Below are 12361 nucleotides of genomic sequence, written 5' to 3'. Positions count from 1 at the left end.
AATGCTATGTTCTTCCTCTTGTGAAGGTTGGGCAAATATTTAATGATTTAACAATAACAACCACGGGGCTTTTTTATGTTTTATTTGGAGATCCCATGGAGTGAGCATCAAATAACTATCCAGAAACCATCTAGCTATTGGGAATACTTTCCCTTTTGTAGTCGTGCTTTATATGACACCCATTCTTTGCCAAATGATGGCATGGAAATACCAAACAGGAATAACAACAAAAAAGAAAGAAACTATTTAATGGAAGTTTTTTGTATTATTTTTTCCATGATGTCATAATATGCACATGCGATGAAGATAGAAGAGGAAACAACTGAAAATAACAGGTTTAGAAACAAAACAAATAAAACCCTTGATCCAATCATTTTTCTGAAGGCAAATTGTCTAAACTGACAGAATTTTAAGTGATACTTACTAAATATTGTGTCACCATTAAAAACCCCTGACCTTCTAAATCCTAAAGATGCATATATGTGTTTAAAAGGTAGATTGGAATTTTATGCACGTATGAAACTTTTCTTGTTGCTTGCAACATGGTTCTTTTTATTAATGTTACTTTATTCATTTACCATTTTGTCATTCTGTCCTTTCCCCAAGAAGATCAAGGAGTGTGTATGTGCGTGTGTGTTTATGTATGTGAAATCAGAAGTTTAGCTGTGGATTTTTCAGAGAAAAGTGAAATATCTTTGTGTCAGTTTGAATAGAAGAAATTAATTTGGCAATGGAAATGGCAAAGTGTAAATTGATCTCCTTCCAGAAGCAAAATAAAAATAATAACAGCTCTGTTTAATGTGCTGGATGGAAAATGCTTATGCTAAAGAGAATCAAGTTTCCAATGCCTCTATTTAAGTGGGAATTATTTTAATACATACTTTATTTGCAGTGGGTAATAATTCCATTTGCTGATAACATACAATTAGACCATAAGCTCTTAAATCAAGCTCTCCAGCTTACATGTCCAAGTTATGACTGAATGCTGTTTTTGAAATGGCAAGAGTCCTCAGTCCAACTTACAGGTAATATTTTATTGAAGTGAGGAAATTTGCCTTCCAAAGAGTGTCCAAATCCCACCTCTGATTTAGGGCTTAATGCCACATTTATGAAATCAGCAGACAATTATAACAGTCTGTTTTTGTACTGAGTTTGTAAGGAATGAAATGACTGTTCAGTAATAAAATTACTAGGGTGAATAATAGGTTACTGCTCCCAAATTCCAATTAAAATGTATGGTTGAAACAGTTTATGTAAAATTCTCACAACTTAAACATAAAGTTTTGTTATCTTTATTTGGCATACTGGGGACCTGTAATAAGGCAAACAATATATCTGTTAAAAATGTTTCAGACCTCCACAAAATGCCAGCATGGAGAGAGTTGGGAAGGGAGTGGAGTCAATAAATAAATGAAGGAGAGTTCACATTTAATCATGGAAAACATTTAGCTCAGCAATTTTATGGTGATGCATTCCTTACTTTAGTTTTAGACTTCATAAAACATTTCATATCTCTGTCATAACAGGATATAACACAAGGAAGGTGAAGAAGAGAGGTAGTGGTAGTGCCTGGGACAAACTGTTAACCTGGTAATTTCAAAAATTAAAGGTCAATGAGAAATTATAAGATGGAGATTTAAAGGATGCAAACTTCTCCTCCCTCTCTTCTTTGATTAAGGTTTTCTAAAGATGGATAAAAATTCCCACTTAATTTTCTTGTACACATTTGGTAGCATTTACATTTATCAAGAACAGGAAAAGTTTCATGTCCCATTCTAATAGATAAATAAACATCTAGGAGAAAGCAATTATTACTCTGAAATTGAGAAGTCTGTACCATATCATGAATTTTCTTGCAAATATCAACTTATTCTATTGAGAAAGTAAAATATTAATATTTTTGTTTAGTCAAAGCTAATCTGTGGACTCTATGAATATTAGTTATTATGAGTATTTATTGCTTCAATTATTTATTGGCTTTTAATGTTTCTAAGCCACCCAGAGTCACCTCTAGGTAAGATGGAGGATAAACAAGCCTAATAAATAAATAAAAATAATTTTGCAAAAGCAATTATATGTCTCAGATGAAAAATAAGGTAGCCTCTAATGGTAAATCCATGTTGTTACTGAGATTATTTTTTTCAAGGAGAGAAAGTATCCATGCAAGGATATATAGAAAAGGAGCCACTTAACAACCCATTTTAGGTCCCCTGGACAATATCATAAACTCTTGGTGGCAAAATACCTCAATTAGATGAGGAAGTTCTGAGAAAAAATTACTCTCCTTAAAAGCCCTTCAAATGTGGCCCAAAACAGCAATTAGTCTATCCTTAAATGTTCCCTCCCATCCTTGCAGTTATTTAATACATCATCAAATGGCTTTCTGACCCCAAGGAAATTTGATGGTTTGATTTTTGGACTTCCTAACACCTCAGACATTGCCTTCCTCTGATATTCAGGCTTGTACAATACATGGAGGATACTACCTCAGTCATGTGTCCTTGCAGAGCTTGCAGACATAATAAAAAATAGCCCATTTCAGCAACTCAGTTGATTAGTTAATGTATGACTTAAGGTTTACGGCATAGTCCTTGCATAAATTTGGCTTAACAGTGGAAGGATAACCAAATCTGAACAGTAAAACTGACCAGTGCAAAAAATCCTGGTAAAACTAGAACATTGAAAAACAAGAGGTTCTGCCTTCTCTGGTCTCTAGTATGGATCCATCAAGCCTAAGGAGGCTTCTTTGCTTGGTTTTAGTGGCAGGATATAATCGGGCTTTATTATTTAATAAAGAGTGATCCGGCCAGCATTCAACATCACAAATCCAGAAATCCACAGTTAAAGCTAAAAATCCGTTTAACTCCTCTCCACCACCACCTCACAGAGGTGACAACACAATCATATAAGCCACTTGATTGGCTCTGAATGGGGGCCCCAAGCCACCTGGAAAAAATCCCATATCTTCAAGGCCTTGCAGAAAAGCAACAACACCTTCCAATCTTATCTGTGGAGAAATGATGTTCCAAAGAGAGGGAGCCATCACAGAGAAGGCCCTTTTTCTAGTTCCCACCAGATATGCTTTATTTAAACCCTTTTCCTGATCCATAACCCAAGTCAACATAAGAAAGTTTTGTGATGAACTGCAGTGAATTGAGAAGCAATACAATGAGATTCTCCGTCTAACAGCATGCTGGATCTTAGTTCTCTGCCTCCTGCCTTTAAAAGTCTCCCTGCTTGTTTCCCATCTTTGAAATTTCCTGCCATCACTGCATCAAAAAAATTAACCCTTACAGGAGAGAAGAGGCTTTGAGGCTAGAAAATATGCTTTCTAGCCTCTGCCTCAGTGAAGAGAATTACATTGCCTCTGTGACACAAATCTCTTGTCAAAGCAAATCTCTGTTGCCTCTGCAACCTATAGCTTTATGGCATCTATTTTGTGCCAATTTTCAAAGATTAATTTTCCTATTTTGCTAATTTTAATTTATTTTCATGATTTTCAGCATAGCTATTAATACAAAAGCTCTTTTTCCATTTATCATATTAATGCCTTTTTATTAGAATGGACTTCGAAGGAAATCCCATTAGGAAAACTCAAGAGTCATGCAGCTGAATATTGTGCAAGAGTCAGAGAGCATATTTGTCTAGAAAATAAATATTGTTAGAACTTCCTGTTATGTTTCACAGATGTAAATCCATGACGTTCATCTATGGGAAATAAATTGAGAAAGTATTTTGAAGTTTAAAGTTCATATTATTCCACTGATACCATTAATAAAACAAGTTCATCTACAAAGCATTGTTTAAGGTACAATAATATATATGCTTACTCCAAAGTAAGTCCCCTTAAGTTCCAGTGGGGTTCCCAGATACGCATGTATGGATTTTCAGCTCCAGCTCATATTCAATACTGGATTTAATTATCAAAGATATTCATCTTTCTTGGGGGTCCAATTGCTATTAAATATTTTGAATAATAGAATTTCCTTTTTAAAAATCTGCTACACAGTTTAAAGTTATAGTATGGAATTACTTCTCTAATTTAAAAAAATGATTCAAATTACATCTGTTCGAAGTTGTTAGAAGAAAGAACTGTAACCTAATCTTTTCACCTTCTCTTGATCATTGACTTTTCTGATAAATATTCTGATACTCTTCTTGAGCTGAAGATCCTTCTATGGTTTTTCTCTTTTGTCCCTCAACCCCCACATTCAATTCTATCTAACTCTCAGAGATTGTCTGGCGAAGTCCCTGCAATTTTCTTGGCAAGGTTTTTCAGAAATAGTTTGCCATTGACTTCTTTCAGGGCTTCCTGGCCCAAAGTCATCCAGCAAATATGCCAGGTTCAAGGGTGATCTGCTCTTCTCTGATGCCCTGACATTACCTTCATTTGTGCTGAATCCAAAGCAATTTTCCAATTGTGGATTCAGAATCAGCAGTTTAATAATAACGGAAGGGTGGCTGTCTCCTATTAATGGAACGTATGTTGCAAGTTTTGTAACTCTACAGAATTTAAAAAATGGGTCAAATTAGTCATAAATTCATTCACACGTTTTAGGGAAGTCAATTTCTACCAGTTAAACAGCAATAAATCTAGTCTAAAAAGACAGATGAATCTATTCATTCCATTTTATTCCACTCCATTTTTACAATTGGGGAGGAGTAATCCAAACAAAGGGATGCGGTGGCTCAGTGGGTTAGGACGCTGAGCTTTTCGATCAGATGGTCGGCAGTTTGGCGATTCGAATCCCAAGTGCCGCATAACAGAGTGAGCGCCTGTTACTCGTCCCAGCTTCTGCCAACCTAGCAGTTCGAAAGCACGTAACAATGCAAGTAGAAAAATAGGGACCACTACGGTGGGAAGGTAACAGCGTTTTGTGCGCCTTTGGCGTCTAGTCATGCCGGCCACATGACCACAGAGATGTCCTCGGACAAGCGCTGGCTCTTCGGCTTTGAAACAGAGATGAGCACCGGCCCCTAGAGTTGGAAAAAACTAGCACACATGTGCGGGGGAACCTTTACCTTTACCTTTAATCCAAACAAACATTTGAAATATTTTGTACTGTATATGCATTTTCACATCCTACTGGACACATTTTCCCTCTAATATATTTGCTTTAGAATTCCATTTTTCTTTATTAGCCCATTTTGTGTGAATATTTTGATTGGTGATCTGAATCAGAATATTCAGAGCAGTATGCAAACTAATATGATAATCAATTTTATCTTGAAACTCCTCAAGTTTTGTTCTACTACAAAAGAAAATTTTGTTTTCTAACTTGAATGCTTGAGAATTTATTTCAACTTTCTCTTGATAGTGTTTTTGAATTTATTTCATTGTCAGGTACAACAAATAGCTATTCCTATTCGTTATTCTAAAGCTTCCTGGCTGCCCTGTCTCTTCTAATGTGAGATGTTTTCGTATGGTAGCTTCCATTTAATTTAATATTAGAAATCAGAGAAGCTGAAGACTTCTGAAAGATGAAACTTATAAGGAGCAAGGCATTCATATACATACTGTTTGGAAAGCACAAAGTGTTGTTAAAATTCAGATGAAATTATAACTGCATATAAGCTGTTTCAACAGCCACTCTCTTTTCCCCAACAAACTAATCCTCAAACTGTTAGTTCCACAAAGCAAGAGTCATGTTTACTAATCTAGTAGAGAGATTTTTTTTGCATTTCATGATAATGCTCTGTTTTTCTTTGAAAGAAGTTGTTACAGATGCAAGCTATAAAAAGTTTCATGGTTTTGTACTCAGATGAGCTTTAAAACATCCAAATTCTTAGCACTTCAAATTTTAGTCTGTCTACAAAACTATTTCCATGGAGAATACACTGCAATCAATCCAAGGTTTTATATCCACCTAAATTTCCTCTTAAAAGTATTAAGAATATCAGTTCATTGTGATTTTATATTAAGAGCATACTAATATTTAGGCTGAATAAAATCAATTATTTATTTGAAATTGTAATTGATATCCTCATATTCTACTTGTTTATATGCTTCTATATTCAGTTAATATTGGATTGATTATATAATTAGCTAACAATCCAAAAATCAGTCATTTGTTAAGTATGGTCCACTGGATTAGCAGAACAGATTCAAACAGCCTTCTGGATTTGAATACCTATTTTGTATCTAAAATATAAGCCAGAATTTCCAAAAGAACTTACTTTTTGATAAACATCTACATCAAAATTTGAAGCTGTGTCATAATTCAAAAGATAATTATGATTAATTATTCATTCTTATGAATCAAAGCTTTGCAGTGCTAATAAAATGCATTCAAATCTGGCATATGGTAGAATTGTGATTGGGATAGAAGGGGTGTGTGCAAAATTTACTCACTCTTTATCAAAGATGTTTCTTTTGTCAAAGAAGTGAGCAACAAAACATAAGATAGATCATTCAGGAGCAAAAAAAGATGTCAGCTGAGTCCAACTAGGGCCTCTTCAGCCAAAATCCAATTTACCATTTAGATGTGAAAGTAAAAATTGTAATAAGGGAGACTGAAAATGCTACAATTGATTAAAGAGACCACTATGATTCATATAAAGAAAATATATTTCCTATCGCTTAAATGTCCTTATTTAAAGGGCTCAGAAGGAAATGGTATACACATGTGTGTGAGAGTTATGATGTATTTTTTTGCAGTTCTTTAAAAGTAATATTCAAATCTATCCTCCTATCTAGAATTGGTACTGCTACCATGTCCTAATGTAGGTGCAATCTTAAATATTTTCAAGAGTTCCAAAAACCTTTATGGAAGCCTCCTCCAATCTAGAGCCCTTCAAATGTTTTATATTGCCTGTCTCCCCTTCCCTGATCATTGATCATGCTCTCTGGAGATGATGGGTATTGTCAGTTCACAAATGTTTTCATAATGTTTCCATTAAGGTAGAATCTAGGAATTCACATACCAGATGTGCAATCCAGTTTATAATTCATGTCAGCAAAATCTATATACATTAAATGAATTATTGAAAGAACAAACATCCCTGATTATTTCTCTATAATAGATAGATACTTTGAACTGGGCTGGGGTGAAGGGTAGAGTGAGGAAATCAAATGCTTTCCCAAAAGTACTTTATAGATTCCTTAATACATGATGTGTGCAGTACATGTCATATGCAATACACAGCAGGTGTTTTTTTTATTTTCTAGGGGAAAAAACCACAGCTACTTTATACATCTTTAATTTTCTAGACCAGGGTTTTGATGTTTTTTTTTTCACATAACAGATTAGTTGCAAAAGGAAAGAAGATTTTAAACTGTATTCTCTCAAAACAGTGGGAGAAATGCACTAGTCATATTTATTTATCTTTTGCATCAATTACATTTTTTATTAAAGGTAAATCAGAAGACAGCCTTCAAAAATATTGACAGCTTCAGGAAAATATTTATTAATAATAAACCACACTAATGGGAAGTTTTGTGTATTCATTGGTACTCAAATAAAAAGAAAAGCAAGGCAAGGCACCAGAGCAAGTAGCCAATATTCATATTAATGAGAAGAAAAACTGAGCAATTATCCAACCTTGTCATATTTTATGAGATAGCTGGTCATGTGAAAAAGGAATCACTACTTGCTTCTGAATTAGATGTGACCAGCTACATTTCAAGTCAAAAAAAGACTATTTACTGAAACATATCTGATATAATTTGCTGATAGAAACTTAGGCATGTAGTCATCTTTTTCAAGAAAAACATCAGGAATTGCTTTTAAAGTCCTGAATATCTTTGAAAGGGAACTAGAGGAACTGTAGAATCAAATTAAACAGTTAAAGTAGAAACTGTATACTGTACAAAGCAAACTAGATGTCAAAGCAAATGGTGTAAATAAACAAGAGAAGGCAAGACAAAGTCACGCAATGCAAAGGTATCAGAGAGCAACTTCCAGAGAGCTATTAGAAGAATGTGTAAAACTATTACACAATATCCTTAAATTCACCTGCAAAAAATAGTCCAAAATTCCAAAAATATTAGAATCCTTCATAGTAAGTAAAATACTAAATATTCAAGCTAGTAATGAAATATTAGATATTCAAGCAACACTATTGCTTGTCCTTCTTGTTGTTCATTTTTCCAACATAAATTTGAAATGCCTTTATATATTTCAGACACTTTTTCTGGGGAGATATACCAATGGTACATCATTTAATAAAATTTCTGTTTAAGGATAAAACAGAGTGTAAATATCAATCATATTTCAAACATATTTTCCATTATTCAATCTGTGCATTATAACCCAAAATTTCAGCCCACTTTATTATATATATATTCTTTCACTTGTTCTTCTGTTTTAATGTTTTAGCATTTCTGTTTATACATTTTAGCAATTACATGTTTATTATTTGTACACAGTTCCATTTCCTACTCAGTCTTACAATGTTCAAACTCTGGTCTACTTTAAATCTTTCTAGTAACTGAGTAAGAAAATCATTGTCAATTATATCCCTCTGCCACCAGTTCTTGTCCTGATTTTATTTCACATTCTCCTTGAGAATATTTGAGATTTCATGATTAGCCATTTTTGTTTTTCTATTATTTATCATCTACTTGGACAGAGAACCCCATACAATAGTAATCCATACCCTGATTAGTTCTCATTTAGATTACTGCAACTTAGGCTTCCCTTGAAAGTGTCTCAAAAATGGCTCAAAATCATTCTGAGGGGAGGGGGGTTATGTGTTGGGCTTAATTGTAACACCACATGGTAAGCTGGAGCTAGCTAACAGCTCCCAGCAACTCAGACACCACATCTCCAGTGCTGCTATTGGCTGCCCCTAGGCGGCAATGGGTTGCTTTAAACCTATTGGCTGCCACCTAGGGGCCAGGCTATAAATTGCTGCAGGCTGCAGCTCAGTTCCTCAGTTCAGATCCTGCAAGCAAATAAACATGACCATTGCTGAACTCACTCACCTCGTCTTCATTCCTGCGCAATGAACTCACTACACAACAGATACTATGAAATATAGAACAAAAGTACTAGAGAAAATAAGATACAATAACACATGCTAGAATATCTATCAGGGAAAGTATCTCTGATTTGTGGAATGTGGTTAATCCAAAAATAATCTTATATCTTTGTTTTCGCCTAACATGTTTACTTACAGTATTTATAGCCCGTATTACTTTTTGTAAATGTGTCTCATTCTTCTTCCAAAGAGGGACTTTTCTTTCAAAACAACTCTGAGCGGTAAGTTGGGCCAAGAAAGAATGATTTATCAATGAGTTTAGATCCAAAAAGAATTTTAAGTCTACTAATTTCAAAACCAAGAACTTTAGCAACTCTTCATTTCTTGTCGGATTATCTGATGTTTCAGACATAGAAAGCAGAAGATATTTTCTATGAGGAAAATACCAATTGGATAAGGTTCAAATTAAAAGTTAGGTTTTGGAACTCTTTGGAACCACTGTAAGTCTACATAAAAGATTTTTTGGTTATTAAATAAAAAATAGCAAGAGTATATTTTTGACTCGGGTATTTGTATTGAAACATGGGAAACACCACAAATATGGCTAAAACTACTCAAGGTCATAAACAACATTTGTTAATTCAACACCATCTTGTCTTAATATTTTATTTATTTTCTTTCTAAAATGTTCAACATTCAGAGAAGATTGCATATTTCTAAGTAGTCAGTGCCTATATTCGGTAACGTGCTACTCCCTGCAATTCTCAGACTCTGGGTAAAATAATACTTTTATAACTAAATAGTGTAGCTATGACATCACATATGTCACTGTGTCTCCACTTAAAATGATAGAAAGATAGAATACAAAGAATAAATCTATTACTTGATTAATACCAGCATAAAGCCCATGAATTTTGATACAAATTTTGAGATTCAGCTGATGCCTCTATGATCTATGGACAGACACAAATGAATAGCTTTTTCTACTCATTCTAACAAGTATCAAGAATAAAGTATCACTTTAATATAAATTAAAATATCAATTTATAGCAAGGGTCAACATTCACTTATTCAGACAAAAGAAGCAATTGAAGAATTGGCACTTGGACACATAACATCATCATTCATTCATTTGAATGATGAGCTTGTCATCCTCACTAGAGAAAAATTCAATTATATTAGGTGGATATACAGTAGCTTGCTTACAGTCATTGAAGATCTGGTTCTGAATGTACAAAAAGATTAGTAGGTGAACTCATTAGATTTCCAGAGTACGGAATCTATCCAAAATGCCTATGAATATAAAAAATGTATAACATATGTATGGATAATGGATAGTCCTAGAATCATATCCTTAAAGTATCTTCCTATTTTTTTAAACTAAGAGCCAAAGTTATTATTAAAAGGTGGCTTTGCTCTCCCCACTTCCCAAATGCACAGTATATACTCAAGATCAGCTCCATGACTGGAAAAAGAGATAGTTATGTATTTCTTTATCAACAGAATTTTGTGATATATGATCTACTATTATAAAATATTTGGTATAAACACGTTTTTGGAGAGGGTTTAAGGTTACATTAAGACAGAAAGCACAGCTGCATGATAACAAACACTATTAAGAACATGGGATACATTTAACATCAAGTAAAATAATACTTATACTCTTTTTTCAAATCTTAATTAAAAGGTTAAAAAAAAGATGTTTTCTTGTTAACCTTTGAAGAATTCTTTGTGATGGAATAAAGAAGAATGCAAAAGAAATCAAAGTCTGCAACAATATTTGAATAAACTAAAAATTCTGTTAGAAGTAAAAGGAAGGAATATAAAGTTGGGTTATTTGATCAAGGTTAAAATTAGGCTGCTTCTTCCTCTTTTTCTTCTTTGCAAAGTTCTGCAAACCTTTATGAACCTTTTGCTGATACTAGGACTGGAAATTGGATGTTTTATGCCTTCGATTATAAAAAAGGGGTGAAATATTGGTTGAAGAGATATCTGTTTGTAAATGTATGGGGGTGAAGAGTTACTAAATTGTTTATACTTGTAATAAAGGTTGGAAGTCACTTCTTTATATATATTTTTTATCATATTCTTTCTCTTCTTTCTTTTTCCTTTTACTTGCACATTTTATTCTTTCTTCCTATTTTCTTTCTTTAAGTTTAGTTTGTATTAGTTTTTAGTATTTTCGATATGAGCAAGTTGACAACTGCATTGAAGCAGAACTCATTAAATATTTTTCATGAACTGGCAACATCCATATGTTGCATTGAGGAAGACTCTGATCTACTTTTATTAATGTCAAACATTGAAATCAGATTGCTCATTAGTCTGAAAAGCCTGATATGTCAGACTATTACTCCTGTCAAATACATGAAGATGTTACCATGCCTCCATTGACTCTTGTAATGAAAAAATTACATGTAAACCAAAATCTGCTCTATATCTTTTGCTAATTCTTTCTAAATATATCTGTCAGGCTTAAGCCCAGAAATAAGTCTATGAGATCCAATTCAGTCCAGTTCTTTGTTTGCTTACATCTAATAGAATCTTGTCAAACTAAAGTTATAACTTTCTAATCTACTGGTGTCAATACATGTCCTCGAATGGAAGCAAACACAAATCTTCAACAGGAACATATGACAAAACAAAGGTTGATTTATTCAGCTCAAATGCACATAAAGTGAAAACAAAATCAGCATTGGTAGCACATCGCTCCCAACGCTTACATAGTTGCCAGGTACAGGGCTCCACCCTCAATCCATAGACCAACATCTGCCCACACGTCCATATAATCTCTCCTCCCCCTACAGCTCTGTTTGCTGCTATGTCCAGATGCCAACCCCACATGTGTTTGTCAGCCTGTCTCCCCCCTGTCCAGCAGCCCACCCCCAGCGAGCCTTGGTGGAGCAGTGGGCTAATGCCTCCTTAAGTAACACCAGCTGCCTGCAATTAGTGCAGGTTCGCATCCCACCAGGCTCAAGGTTGACTCAGCCTTCCATCCTTCCAAGGCAGGTAAAATGAGGACCCAGACTGTTGGGGGCAATTAGGCTGACTTTGTAATAATGCCGCTTGGGGTGTGTGTGAAAGCCCTAACAAGCAGGCATATACATAGAATGAAGGCTATTGCTAAGCACATTGGTTTGTGCTTAATTTGTAAGCCGCCCTGAGTCTTCGGAAAAGGGCGGGATATAAATGGGATTAAAATAAAAAAATAAATAAACTGGGTAACCCCACCCTTATTCCTAAACGCCTGGCCCCACCGTGCCCAGCTGCACAAGGAATGCTGCAGCCCAAACTACCCTCCACAAACCCGAGGTAGTCTGTCCCTGGGCTCTTCTGGCTGGCAGCCATCCCAACAGGGAGCCCCAAACACTCTGCTGCCCCCCCTGAAGTCCCCACGCCTAACCTGTCAGCAGCAGAGCCACCAGGATGCTCCAGATGC

General features: G+C 34.8%; 1 protein-coding gene across 1 annotated transcript in view; it reads right to left on the bottom strand.

Annotated features, from left to right (window-relative positions):
• LOC310641754 (glypican-5-like) overlaps positions 1-12361 on the bottom strand; it is a 342245-nt gene that overhangs the window by 314835 nt on the left and 15049 nt on the right. The gene's annotated exons all lie outside the window — the stretch shown is intronic.

The sequence above is a fragment of the Vipera ursinii genome (genome assembly GCF_947247035.1).
Source record: "Vipera ursinii genome assembly, chromosome: 5".
NCBI lineage: Eukaryota > Metazoa > Chordata > Lepidosauria > Squamata > Viperidae > Vipera > Vipera ursinii.
The sequence above is the reverse complement of the archived record's forward strand: the minus strand, read 5'-3'. Positions and strand labels throughout refer to the sequence as shown.